The 15000-nt window shown below is 52.3% G+C and overlaps 1 non-coding gene across 1 annotated transcript; it reads right to left on the bottom strand.

Annotated features, from left to right (window-relative positions):
- Nucleotides 1–261: 261 nt before the first annotated feature.
- Nucleotides 262–419, bottom strand: LOC128308617 (5.8S ribosomal RNA). The gene has a single exon (XR_008288424.1). It is a non-coding gene; the product is annotated as a 5.8S ribosomal RNA (ribosomal RNA).
- Between the last annotated feature and the right edge of the window lie 14581 nt (nt 420–15000).

The following is a 15000-nucleotide window of genomic DNA, read 5'->3' on the forward strand; positions in this document are numbered from 1 at the left end:
GGCTTCCGGTGCTCCCAGGTTGTCTTATAGCCGAAGTTCGAACCGTGCGACACGACACGCACCCACTGGGCCAACTGTACCGCCTTACCATTTCAGCGCCCAAGGTCCCCCGCGGAAGGGGTCCGAGCACGCCATGATGCACAGTGCGCCAAACGCGTGTGTTCAAGCCTGCGACACACTCCCGGGCGTGCTGCTCGCCCAGGCGTGCCGCTGGTACGCGGGCGTCCTGTAGTTATGGAATAGTGTGTAACAAGAATTGGTAGGCACTCAAGAATGTGTGCATCGGTCGGGTTTAAACGTCCGATGCGCCATATGCGTTCAACGTGTCGGTGTTCATGTGTCCTGCAGTTCACATTCTGACGCGCATTTAGCTGCGGTCTTCATCGATCCATGAGCCGAGTGATCCCCTGCCTAGGGTTTTGGTATGTTCAACTGTCTCCTATGTTTTCGTTATGCGCTAGGTGCATCTCTCACAACTTAAGTTCCCCGGACAGCGTAACCGTGCACCTCTCGGTTCCTTCGAAGCCGTCCAGGGTGGACAAGGATGACCATTGGTCTTCCTTCCCATTGATCGACGCGCGATGTGGGCGGCATCGGCGCGATCTTGCACAACTTTCGTTCTCCTGATTAGGTTCTCTCTCGCTCGAGGCCAGTGTTTAAATATGTTCTAGTGGGTCTTTACCTTCGCCCATGTGTCACACACTTTACGCGTTCGATGGCTGCCATTGGGAGTGTGCGCACAGGTACGAAGGCCACTGGCCTACGGTCGCGCACGCTCAATATCGTAGTATAGACACACCTCTCTCGCGGGTCTAATTGGCGTGCGCGGCCCCCAAAAGGTAACATAGCAGTTTGTTCTGCTGATACCGTGTTTCTCTATCTCTCTAACCAACTCACACAACAACATATATGTATTGATCGGTAATGATCCTTCCGCAGGTTCACCTACGGAAACCTTGTTACGACTTTTACTTCCTCTAAATCATCAAGTTCGGTCAACTTCGGCCATGCCAGCTGCAGCTCACGAAGGAACCGCGGAAGGTGTGCCTCCAGAGACCTCACTAAATAATCCATCGGTAGTAGCGACGGGCGGTGTGTACAAAGGGCAGGGACGTAATCAGCGCTAGCTAATGACTAGCACTTACTAGAAATTCCAGGTTCATGGGGACCGTTGCAGTCCCCAATCCCAACTAAATGAGCATTTGGGTGATTTCCCGTTCCTCTCGGAATGGGGGCGCCAATTGGCGAGAACACGCTGCTGCTCACATTGTAGCACGCGTGCAGCCCAGAACATCTAAGGGCATCACGGACCTGTTATCGCTCATTCTCACCTTGCTAAACACAAGTTGTCCCGCTAAGCAGGGCAAACGTGGCCGACGACCGCCCGTGAAGGGGCCGCCGGCCTTGACGTCAGGTGCGCCCGGAGGTGCACTGCTGACAGCGTTCTAGTTAGCTTGTTTGAGTCGCGTTCGTTATCGGAATTAACCAGACAAATCATTCCACGAACTAAGAACGGCCATGCACCACTACCCTTAAATTTGAGAAAGAGCTCTCAATCTGTCTTACCTCGATAAGTTCGGACCTGGTAAATTTTCCCGTGTTGAGTCAAATTAAGCCGCAAGCTCCACTTCGTTTTTTTTTAACAAATGCAGGTTTTATTGTTCATAAACATTATGTTCTAACAAACAATAGCATAAACCCACGCTCTTGACGCACGACGTCGCCCGCCAGGGATTTGTCATGCGTCATTACGAACCCTTTCGGATGTCTCTTCCCTATTTCTTTATTAAATTGAATCGTATCTTAACCGCATATTAAAGGCGTACGCTTGCTTAGTCCGCGTGACTCACTCATTCTTTCCCCTCTCGGAGATCTCAAGAAGTCAACCCGACATCTATCGATCTGACCATTCCGCCTCGCTGGCGGCAGCCTCCTCCGCGGGTGTCCATCGTCGGCCTGCAGCCAAAGCACGACGGCGCCTTTCGTTTTCGCGTCTGTTCCGCCGAGACCTTATCAGGTCCGCCTCCGTAGGCGCGGTCCGACGGCGGCGCGTCGTCGAGGGTCCCTCAGCCTGGACCCGAGCTCGCCATGCGCGCTGCATGAATAGACGCCGCTCATGGCGAATTCTAACCGTTTCAGGGGAAGGTGGTCCCCCTCTGCTACGCCTAGGTATGGGAGGAGGAGCTAGGCCCGCTCGCTCCGCCTCTACTGCCGTCCGCAGTATCTCGTCATCTCGGGCGGCCAGTGCTGCTGCGACGTCCGCAGCCAGTCGCACTCGCGCCCGATCCTCCGCTCTGCCGCGAAGCCGTCGGTTGCGGGCAGATCGCTGACGCGCTGCTCGCGACTCGTTCACGCGCCGCGTGATGTCTTCGATGATGACGTCGTCCATCTCCTCACCGAAGAGTGCGGCCACACTTTCAAGGACCACTTCCTCGTCCTCAGCGAAAGCCGCTTCCGTTCGACCATTGGTGAGCGCTTCCTCATCGCGCCACAGCTGTTGAAGCACTGTGGTGATGGTCTTTGCTGCTTTCTGAATGCGGTCCCACCACTCCGCACTCTCCAGCAGCTTCTCTGCGATGTTGTTAAGCTGGACCGACTCGGGTGTACCCCAGCCCAGCAGCTCACGTCGGATCTCCTCAAACACGGGGCACTCGAACAAGACGTGGGCCACCGACTCGACCGACCCCACGCACCGTGGACACTCCGGAGACGAAGCGAAGCCGCAGACGTGCAGGTACTCCCGGAAGAATCCGTGTCCGGAGAGCACCTGCGAAAGGTGGAAGTCCACCTTCCCGTGCTTTCGTCCCGTCCACCGGTGCAGGTCGGGAATCAGACTGTGTGCCCACGTCTGATAGCGGCTGGCCGATGGTGTTGCCGCCGCACGGTCCCAGGCGTCCTGCCATTGCATCATCGTGGCTGCTCGCTCCGCCGCTCGTACCTCCTTCCTGCTGGCGCCAGGCTCGACCAGCAGCCTGCTATGGCACCTTGCGTCCTCGTTGACGACCAGCCAGTACGGCACCAAACCAGCCATCACCACTGACACCTCGTAGGATACCGAGCGGAACGAACTCGATACCCCACGTGCCAGTGGCTTCTGGACCTGGGCCAGTCGTCTTCGGCACCACTGCATGTCTGTCGCCTTAGCCCAGATGGGCGAGGCGTACCGGATCACCGACTCAGCGACTCCTGCCAGCAACCGCCGCTTGGCCACCTGGGGGCCGCTGTGGTTCCTCATCACCGAGGTAACCACCGCCACCGCACGGAGGGCCTTGTCCGCGGCCGCTTCCACGTGCGGTTTCCACGAGAGTTTCTCGTGGAGTTGTACCCCCAGGTAGCGTATCGATCGCTTTGACGTGCAGACCACTTCGCCGACGCGCACAGGAATTTCCAAACGTCCTCGACGCAGACTCGATATCAGTACCACCTCGGTTTTGTGGGGGGCGAGACTGAGGTGCCGTGCCTCAAGCCACCCCATCACCGCCTCGATCGCAGCCTCCGCGACCGTCGCCGACTCCTCGGGTGTGCAGCCCTCGGCCAGGATGGCGATGTCATCGGCAAAGCCGACGATGGTGGCCCCTTCAGGGAGCTGGATCCGCAGAACGCCGTCGTACATAACGTTCCACAGAGTCGGGCCAAGGATTGACCCCTGTGGAACGCCTGCCGTCACCCGACGTGACACCGGGCCGTCGTGGGTGTCGTACACCAGCTCCCTGTCGGTGAAATAGTCGCGGAGCAGGAGTTGCAGCTGCGCTGGAACCTCCTTCTCACGCAGGGCCATCGCTATCGCCTGCCAGCTGGCGGTGTTAAAGGCGTTTCTGACGTCCAACGCCACAACCAGCAGACAGCGCTTATCCCGGTTGTTAGTCCGTCCGTAGGACATCGCGCGCTCGCCTGCTTCCACCACCAGCTGGATCGCCTGCAGGGTGCTCCGCTGCTTCCGGAAACCGAACTGGTTCTCGGCCAGCCGAGGTGCCTCCGGATCCTCCAGGTGCTCGTTGAGTCTGTCCAGCGTAGTCCTCTCGAAGACCTTCGCCGGATTGTCGATCAAGCAGATCGGGCGGCAGGACGAGGCTTCGCCCGGCGGCTTACCCGGCTTAGGCAACAGCACCAGCTTTTGCCTTTTCCATTCGCGTGGTATTTCGCCGGTGTCCAAGCAGCGCTGGTAGACACCAGCGAATGGCTCCGGATACTTCCGGATGGCAGCCGTTACCGCAGCGTTCGGTACTCCATCGAGGCCAGGCGCCTTCCGCGGATGCAGCTCGCTCGCTATCGCCTGGAGCTCCGCGCAGCTGATCGGACGGACCGGAGTGTCCCCTTCCGAAGGCGTGACGTCCGGCCACTCGACCGGGGGATGCTCCGGAAACAGCTCCTCGACGATCCGCTGCAACACCGCTGGATCGCGTTCACGCGCCGTCCAGCTGCCCCGAAACCGAAGAAGCACTTGCCGGAACCACTGTCCCGTCTCATCTGCAGCCAGGGCCTGCAGCCACTCATCGAACTGGCGCTGCTTGCTGGCCTTAATTGCCACCCTTAAGGCAGCACGCGCCTCCTGATGTTCCTCTGAAGCCAGTTCGGCGGACGTCTCGTCGAGGGCCAATAACTGTCGCTCCCGAGCCAACCGGCAGCGCTCGGTCAGCTCCTCGATATCCGGAGTCCACCAATATGTGTTGCAGTTCCTCCTCTGCTGCTGCGACTGCCCAATCCTCGCCATGGTAGCGTCGCAGGCCTCCGTAAGCACCATCCCCAGGCTTGCCGCATCGGTCACCCGATCGGCAAAACGGGTCGCCTCAAGTGCCAGCTCGAAAGTACGGGGGCAAAACTGGCGGGTTCGCCAGCGAGTACCCGCCTCCCGTACTTCGACACCTTCCTGCTGATGAATGCCCCGTCCGGGCCGCTGACCTGTACGATGCTGTTGCCCGACCGCAAACCGAATATAGCGGTGGTCGCTATAGGAGTAGCGGTCTAGCGTCCGCCAGGAGCTGATGTCCTCCGCTGCTCCATCCGATCGGCAGAGCGTTGGACTCGCGAAGGCGACGTCCACTCTGCTGGGCCGAGCCACACCGTTCCCCAGGAATGTCGGCTCCGTGCCGCGGTTGAGGATCTCCAATCCTAGGCTGGTAACCGTCTGAAGGAGCGCCTCACCCTTAAGGTTGGCCCGCTCGCTCCCCCAGGCCCCATGCCACGCGTTGAAGTCACCAGCTATCAGCACGCAAGGGTGGCCTCGCGCAAGTACCTCCAGCCGGTCCATCTGCTGCTCGAACTCCGGGAGGCCGATCGATGGCGGAATATAGCAGCAGATGACAACGATGCCCGCCACCTCGGCAGCTACGATGCCCGGATGCTGCACGCTCCTCACCCGCTGTATGGGAAACCGTTGGCCACTGGTGACGATCGCGGCCTTCAGTGCGTCGTCGGATGCCCAGTTCCCATTGTTGGCCGGCACAGCATAGAGCTCCGTGATGAGCATCACGTCTGCTCCCTCCTCCCTCATCCGCTGGAGCGCAAGATCCTGAGCGCTCCTGCTCTTACCGATATTTATCTGGAGCACTTCTATCATCATCGTGTGGCTGCAGCTTTGCACGAAGCTGCGGCAATCGAGTGCGGGCCGCCACACTTCAAACAGCGAGCCTCGCCAGTGCAGCTCGCTGCCTTGTGGCCTTCCGCGCCACACCGGATACACGCTTTGCTGCGGTCCTCTCCCGAGCACTGCCCGGCGAAGTGGCCGCGCTCCAAACATCGGAAGCACCGCTTCTCCTCCAGCGACGCTTTCGGGACCTCCCACACCCAACAGGAGGTGTGTCCTAGGAGCAGGCGCTTCCCAGCCAGATGCTCCGCATCCGACCGGGGCAGACGAACGCGAGCACGCTTCGTGCCGTCTCGCCGCTCCCACATGTCGAAGGTGGCCTCGGAATGCTCCTTGCCGAGAGCCGTCAACACCGCCCGACGCAGCTGGTCCTCGCTCGCCAAGGAGTCGATGTTTGTTATGAGCACCATCGACATCTCCGTACGCACGGACGCCGCACCCTTGTCTCCGATGGCTTGCCGGATACGCTGGCACAGCTCGGCGCTGTCGGCATCACGGCTCAGCGGCAGCCGCAAGGTGTCTTTCGGCGTTCGCTTGCCGACGCCGATCTTCTCCTGCATGCCGTCGAGATGCGAGCTCGTACGAATCGCCCTATACATGTCGAGGTAGCTGACGCCCTCCGCTGGCATCACCTCGATGGTGTCGGGCCGCTTCCGCGACTTCTTCACTGCAGCTGGCATCGTGCGTGGCTGCTGCTTACTCTGCTTTCGCAGCAACTGGCCCTGCAAATGCCACTGTTGTTGTTGTTGCTGGGGCTGCCCAGCCGAACGCTGTCCGCTCTGATGTTGCTGCGGACGTTGCTGCTGTTGCCGCTGCGGCTGCTGCCGTTGCGGGAGCTGCGGCCACTGCTGCTGATGCTGCTGAGCCGGCTGCTGGCGTGCCGACTTACGGCGCACCACCTCGGCCCAGGAGCCGCCTTCCTGGTCCGGAGACGGCACCACCGTAGCCGTCACCGCACCCTCTCGCTGTTGTGCCAGCTGCTGCTGCTGCTGCTGCTGCTGTTGCTGCTGCGACTGCGCAACAACCAGTTGCGTAAGGAGCCCAGAGACCATCTCCCGCTCCTTACGGTTCTCCTCTCGCAGATGGAGCACCTCCTGGCGATGGCACTCCTGCATCGCCGCGAGGTCTTTCCTATATTGCTCAGCTTGCTCCGTCAGCTGAACACGGAGGAGGGATAGCTCGTCCTCCAAACGCTCGATGAGCCTCTCCATCGTGGCTCCTTTCGCAGCCGTGGCCGTGCCAACGCCACTCGTGCGAGCAACACCGCTCGTGGCTGCGGTCTGCCCTTCCGGCACTCTGCTGAGCATCACTACCGGTTTCGAGCCCACCGGTGCTCGGCTATCAGTCGATCCCGACCGTGATCGTAAATTCCGACTGGCGGACATCATCGCCAGAAGGAAGGAAGAGTCCGCGCTTTAAACTGGTTTTACTCCCCCTCAAGGAGGGACGCCAGCAGCGGACTGCCACGAGGATCGACGGCGAGGTTTTTCCGCCCGGGCGAGGTGAGGGAAGATGGTAGAAGAACGGGGGGGTGCGCGATGGACTCGTCCCGCCGAGCCGCTTCTTCTGATACCCCACTTGCCTGGGTGGCGATGAAGTTTTCCTCGGAAAAATCGCGAAAAACCGCTTCCTGGGTGGTTTTTCCGCTCTAGGGGGGTGGGGGTGGGTGGTATGGTGGTGGGGGGGTATTTTCCCGACTCCCCTCTTGAAAACTCGTCGTTTGATACCCCGCACGACGGTATCAGGGCGAAAATTTTCTTCTTCGGAAAAACGCTTTTCCGCCCGTATCTCTCTGGATGTTGCGAAAATCACTTTTCCGGCGATGGAATTAGATGTAGTTTTTCCCGCCGAAACTTTTGTCCGAACACCCGGAAGCTCTAGCCCGACTCCTTGGCCGGGAAAATCGCCAAAAACCACTTCGGTAGGTGGTTTTTCCGCTCTAGGTGGGTGGGGGTGGGTAGTATCGTGATGGGAGGGTGTTATCCCGACTCCCCTCGTCAATCCGCGTCGATTGACACCCCACACGCCGGTATCAGGCCGAAAATTGTCCACTGACGAAAAACACTTTTCCGGCCGTATCTCCCCGGATGTCGGAAAAATCGCTTTTCCGGCGATGGAATTAGATGTAGTTTTTCCCGCCGAAACTTTTCTCTGAACACCCGGGAGCTCTACCTCCGCTCCTTGGCCGGGAAAAACGCGGAAAACCACTTTTCGCGGGGGTTTTCCGGGGCTGGGTGGCGGGTGGGTGGTGCTAGGGGGGGGAAACCGCGTTTCCCCCACTCCTCTTTCCGAGACGCGTCGTTAGACACCCCACACGATGGTATTGGGCCGAAAATGTCACACACACACAAATCTCACACACACGTAAAGAGCGGTGAAATTTCGTCCGGGAGTGCCCCTCCGGGAGCGCTAGCGCTCCAGCAGGGGGGTGATTCGTCCGGAAGTTTTTTTTCCTCGCTCTTTTTCACACACACGCCGCCATTTTCGACGAGCACGTGGTTTTCTTTGTTCGCTAATAACTCACTGAGTTTTCGTCCGATTGACACGAAATTTTTAACACTTATTCTTTACTGCGAAGCGCAACTTTTAAAACACCTTCCAGCCGGATCGGTCCGCAATGTTCGGAGTTATACAGGTGTGAAATTTCACCACAAAAACACCTGCCGTTCCGCGAACTCCATCAATTCGGCCAATGTTTCTTCACCAAAAGGTGTGGCCTGGTGAGGCCCACAAAGTGTCACTATCACTTTTCCGATATCTTCACTCTTTCGCACAATATGTCACAAAAACCGTTTCGTTCAATAACACACGCAAGGGGGGGCGTGGGGCCACCAAATTCGCAGGGGGGGTTCCGGAGGGTACCTCCAACTTTATTACAAACTTTCGCACCGATCAAGCGCAAATTGCGGCACTTTTGCTTTGAAAAACCGAGGAGCGCGGATTTCACGTCCACTCAGGTCGAGCTCTCGATCGCGACTGCAAGCTCCACTTCGTTGTGGTGCCCTTCCGTCAATTCCTTTAAGTTTCAACTTTGCAACCATACTTCCCCCGGAACCCGATTTTGGTTTCCCGGAAGCGACTGAGAGCACCGAATAGGGGTAGCGTCTCCCAATTGCTAATTGGCATCGTTTACGGTTAGAACTAGGGCGGTATCTAATCGCCTTCGATCCTCTAACTTTCGTTCTTGATTAATGAAAGCATCCATGGCAAACGCTTTCGCTTCGGTCGGTCCTACGACGGTCTACGAATTTCACCTCTCGCGCCGTAATACCAATGCCCCCAACTACTTCTGTTAATCATTACCTCTGGGTCTACGACAAACCAACGAAAGAATCAGACCGAGGTCATATTCCATTATTCCATGCAAGATTATTCTCGGCCAACGCCGACCCGCGGAGGGCCGGACGCTTTTGTACTAGCCTGCTGTGAGCACTCTAATTTGTTCAAGGTAAACGTGAGTACCCTGAGCACCATGAGGGGCCGGGCCGGACTGAACCGGTTAACCGGTACCCGTTCACGGAGTAAACGCCCAGGCACACCATTGTGAGTCGCAGCCGCGAGCTCGCTCACGGACGGTCCCGGCGTGTAACCGGGCGCCCGCGGCGGTCGCGAGTCTGGACGGGGAATCAACTTTGAACGTTTTAACCGCAACAACTTTAATATACGCTAGTGGAGCTGGAATTACCGCGGCTGCTGGCACCAGACTTGCCCTCCACTTGATCCTTGTTGAAGGATTTATACTCAACTCATTCCAATTATGGACCATCGTTAGAGAGGTCCATATTGTTATTTCTCGTCACTACCTCCCCGTGCCGGGATTGGGTAATTTACGCGCCTGCTGCCTTCCTTGGATGTGGTAGCCATTTCTCAGGCTCCCTCTCCGGAATCGAACCCTGATTCCCCGTTACCCGTCGCAACCATGGTAGTCCTCTACACTACCATCAATAGTTGATAGGGCAGACATTTGAAAGATCTGTCGTCAGTCGGCGAGCGACCATACGATCTGCGAGCTTATCCAGACTTCAACTCAAGCCGCCCGGAGGCGATTGGTTTAACTAATAAGTGCACCAGTTCCAGCACCCGGCGAGGGTACCAGTCCCGGCATGTTGCATGTATTAGCTCTGGCTTTTCCACAGTTATCCAACTAACTCATTGGGTTTATGATCTTGTAAATTATAGCTGTTATACTGAGCCTTATGCGGTTTCACATTCATTGATGTTCGTACTTAGACATGCATGGCTTAACCTTTGAGACAAGCGTATATTACTGGTAGGATCAACCAGAATTCTCTCTCGTACCGGCGTGAGTATCCCACACACGTTCGATACCGGGGTGAATCGAATTCACACTCTTTAACCATAAGCCAACCGAAGCACTTAAGCAACTGGAAGACCACCGGTTCCACATATCTCTCTGAGTGATGCATGTCACCATGCACCGCTTCCACCGTGTATCACATCACATCACACTCTAAACCATTTCACATAGGTCCGCGCGATTGCTCACGGGACCCTATTCTCGCTAGGAGGTTCGGTTCGATTCCTGTACACTACAACGAGCTTTTCCAATTCTTGTGTCCGACTGGCGAACGTTCTGTTGCGTTATAAACTTCGCGGTACTTGCCACCGGGTATGGTGTCCGTACAACCTTCTGAGAAATAGCCGGCGCGATCGACGGGATTAACCGACAATGCAGCGCTGGCTCTTGATCGGGCAATTTACGGGCTTTATCGGGCAATTTACGGGCTTGATGGTGCGACTTACGGGCCTGATAGTGCGACTAACGGGCTTGATAGGGCAATTTACGGGCTTTTTGGTGCGAATTACGGGCTTTTTGGTGCGACTTATGGGCTTGATAGGGCAATTTACGGGCTTTTTGGTGCGACTTATGGGCTTGATAGGGTAATTTACGGGCTTGTTGGTGCGACTTATGGGCCTGATAGTGCGACTAACGGGCTTGATAGGGCAATTTACGGGCTTTTTGGTGCGACTTACGGGCCTGATAGTGCGACTTATGGGCCTGATAGTGCGACTAACGGGCTTTGATAGTGCGACCAACGGGCTTGATAGTGCGACCTATGGGCTTGATAGTGCGACTAACGGGCTTGATAGTGCGACTTATGGGCTTGATAGTGCGACTTACGGGCTTGCTTTTCCATGTTTTTCGCATCGAGCTTCGGTTCGTTTCGAATAATTTTGTCCATGTTTTTCGTTTGCTACGAGAGGTTCGTTTTCAGTTATCCCTGTGTTCATGGTTTTCGTGTGCTTCGATAGGTTTGGTCCGTGTTTTTGAGTACTCTTGTCCATGATTTTCGTGTGCTTCTAGAGGTTTGGTCCGATTTTCAGTACTCTTGTCCATGCTTTCACATGCTCTGATAGGTTCACAGTCAGTTTTCAGTTATCCCTGTGTTCATGGTTTTCGTGTGCTTCCATAGGTTTGGTCCGTGTTTTTGAGTACTCTTGTCCATGATTTTCGTGTGCTTCTAGAGGTTTGGTCCGATTTTCAGTACTCTTGTCCATGACTTTCGTTTGCTTCGATTCGTTCACTCCATTACTCTTGTCTGTGGTTTTCGTTTGCTTCGATTCGTTCACTCTATTACTCTTGTCTGTGGTTTTCGTTTGCTTCGATTCGTTCAGTCCATTACTCTTGTATGTGATTTTCGTTTGCTTCGATTTGTTCAGTCCATTACTCTTGTATGTGATTTTCGTTTGCTTCGAGTCGTTCAGTCCATTACCCTTGTCTATGATTTTCGTTTGCTTCGAGTCGTTCAGTCCAATACTTACCTTTGTCTATGATTTTCGCTCTAGCCCAGTCGCCCTGCGCTCTGGAAATCACATTCCAACTCTATCACCGATAGTGCTCACACCTTGGAAACCACATTTCACCCGGGGAACCTTAGGGTGGATTTTGAGCCTTTCGGGATTGCGAAACCATCATTTAACACTCTAAACTTAATTTCCGCAATCCCAGACGCACTTTCCATATGGTCTCCAAAAATGCGTGTGAGCTGACCTGGTCCCTTATAATAGGCAATGAACACGATTTTGGAAAAATATTTTTATCAAAATTTTTTGACTCACCGGGTAAAATCGAATTTACTTGGGAAAAATGTTCTAGCAGGGGCCCTCCCATACAAATTTTTTTCTTCTCAAAAATGATTTTCGTTTCACTTTTCATACTCAGGGGAGTCTAAAATTGATGTTTTGAGTCACCGTGAAAAAAAAATTTTTTTGACCCGAGCTTGTGTCGGCGACCCAAAATCGACGCACTTGGGAAAAATGTTCTAGCAGGGGCCCTCCCATACAAATTTTTTTCTTCTCAAAAATGATTTTCGTTTCACTTTTCATACTCAGGGGAGTCTAAAATTGATGTTTTGAGTCACCGTGAAAAAAAAATTTTTTTGACCCGAGCTTGTGTCGGCGACCCAAAATCGACGCACTTGGGAAATATGTTCTAGCAGGGGCCCTCCCATACAAAAATTTTTTCTTCTCAAAAATGATTTTCGTTTCACTTTTCATACTCAGGGGAGTCTAAAATTGATGTTTTGAGTCACCGAGAAAAAAAAAATTTTTTTGACCCGAGCTTGTGTCGGCGACCCAAAATCGACGCACTTGGGAAAAATGTTCTAGCAGGGGCCCTCCCATACAAAAATTTTTTCTTCTCAAAAATGATTTTCGTTTCACTTTTCATACTCAGGGGAGTCTAAAATTGATGTTTTGAGTCACCGTGAAAAAAAAATTTTTTTGACCCGAGCTTGTGTCGGCGACCCAAAATCGACGCACTTGGGAAATATGTTCTAGCAGGGGCCCTCCCATACAAAAATTTTTTCTTCTCAAAAATGATTTTCGTTTCACTTTTCATACTCAGGGGAGTCTAAAATTGATGTTTTGAGTCACCGTGAAAAAAAAATTTTTTTGACCCGAGCTTGTGTCGGCGACCCAAAATCGACGCACTTGGGAAAAATGTTCTAGCAGGGGCCCTCCCATACAAAAATTTTTTCTTCTCAAAAATGATTTTCGTTTCACTTTTCATACTCAGGGGAGTCTAAAATTGATGTTTTGAGTCACCGTGAAAAAAAAATTTTTTTGACCCGAGCTTGTGTCGGCGACCCAAAATCGACGCACTTGGGAAATATGTTCTAGCAGGGGCCCTCCCATACAAAAATTTTTTCTTCTCAAAAATGATTTTCGTTTCACTTTTCATACTCAGGGGAGTCTAAAATTGATGTTTTGAGTCACCGTGAAAAAAAAATTTTTTTGACCCGAGCTTGTGTCGGCGACCCAAAAATCGACGCACTTGGGAAAAATGTTCTAGCAGGGGCCCTCCCATACAAAAATTTTTTCTTCTCAAAAATGATTTTCGTTTCACTTTTCATACTCAGGGGAGTCTAAAATTGATGTTTTGAGTCACCGAGAAAAAAAAATTTTTTTGACCCGAGCTTGTGTCGGCGACCCAAAATCGACGCACTTGGGAAAAATGTTCTAGCAGGGGCCCTCCCATACAAAAATTTTTTCTTCTCAAAAATGATTTTCGTTTCACTTTTCATACTCAGGGGAGTCTAAAATTGATGTTTTGAGTCACCATGAAAAAAATTTTTTTTTTGACCCGAGCTTGTGTCGGCGACCCAAAATCGACGCACTTGGGAAAAATGTTCTAGCAGGGGCCCTCCCATACAAAAATTTTTTCTTCTCAAAAATGATTTTCGTTTCACTTTTCATACTCAGGGGAGTCTAAAATTGATGTTTTGAGTCACCGTGAAAAAAAAATTTTTTTGACCCGAGCTTGTGTCGGCGACCCAAAAATCGACGCACTTGGGAAAAATGTTCTAGCAGGGGCCCTCCCATACAAAAATTTTTTCTTCTCAAAAATGATTTTCGTTTCACTTTTCATACTCAGGGGAGTCTAAAATTGATGTTTTGAGTCACCGTGAAAAAAAAATTTTTTTGACCCGAGCTTGTGTCGGCGACCCAAAAATCGACGCACTTGGGAAAAATGTTCTAGCAGGGGCCCTCCCATACAAAAATTTTTTCTTCTCAAAAATGATTTTCGTTTCACTTTTCATACTCAGGGGAGTCTAAAATTGATGTTTTGAGTCACCGAGAAAAAAAAATTTTTTTGACCCGAGCTTGTGTCGGCGACCCAAAATCGACGCACTTGGGAAAAATGTTCTAGCAGGGGCCCTCCCATACAAAAATTTTTTCTTCTCAAAAATGATTTTCGTTTCACTTTTCATACTCAGGGGAGTCTAAAATTGATGTTTTGAGTCACCGAGAAAAAAAAATTTTTTTGACCCGAGCTTGTGTCGGCGACCCAAAATCGACGCACTTGGGAAAAATGTTCTAGCAGGGGCCCTCCCATACAAAAATTTTTTCTTCTCAAAAATGATTTTCGTTTCACTTTTCATACTCAGGGGAGTCTAAAATTGATGTTTTGAGTCACCGTGAAAAAAAAATTTTTTTGACCCGAGCTTGTGTCGGCGACCCAAAAATCGACGCACTTGGGAAAAATGTTCTAGCAGGGGCCCTCCCATACAAAAATTTTTTCTTCTCAAAAATGATTTTCGTTTCACTTTTCATACTCAGGGGAGTCTAAAATTGATGTTTTGAGTCACCGTGAAAAAAAAATTTTTTTGACCCGAGCTTGTGTCGGCGACCCAAAAATCGACGCACTTGGGAAAAATGTTCTAGCAGGGGCCCTCCCATACAAAAATTTTTTCTTCTCAAAAATGATTTTCGTTTCACTTTTCATACTCAGGGGAGTCTAAAATTGATGTTTTGAGTCACCGAGAAAAAAAAATTTTTTTGACCCGAGCTTGTGTCGGCGACCCAAAATCGACGCACTTGGGAAAAATGTTCTAGCAGGGGCCCTCCCATACAAAAATTTTTTCTTCTCAAAAATGATTTTCGTTTCACTTTTCATACTCAGGGGAGTCTAAAATTGATGTTTTGAGTCACCGTGAAAAAAAAATTTTTTTTGACTCACCGGGTAAAATGGTCGCACTTGGGAAAAATGTTCTACCAGGGGCCCTCCCATACAAAAAATTTTTATTTCTCAAATCGATCCGTGGTTTCACTTTTCATACTCTAGGGCCCATTTGCTTCAACTTTGGAAAAAATTTTCGATGATGAAAAATTTTCGCCTTCGACGTCCATCGACCACTCGACCCGAACTTGGTACTTTTGTATGGAGGTACCCGAGTGGTGACTTTTTCATACAAAAATTTTTATTTCTCAAATCGATCCGTGGTTTCACTTTTCATACTCTAGGGCCCAATTGCTTCAACTTTGGAAAAAATTTTCGATGATGAAAAATTTTCACCTTCGACGTCCATCGACCACTCGACCCGAACTTGGTACTTTTGTATGGAGGTACCCGAGTGGTGACTTTTTCATACAAAAATTTTTTTGCGAATACG

This window comes from Anopheles moucheti (genome assembly GCF_943734755.1).
Source record: "Anopheles moucheti chromosome X unlocalized genomic scaffold, idAnoMoucSN_F20_07 X_unloc_5, whole genome shotgun sequence".
Classification (NCBI taxonomy): domain Eukaryota; kingdom Metazoa; phylum Arthropoda; class Insecta; order Diptera; family Culicidae; genus Anopheles; species Anopheles moucheti.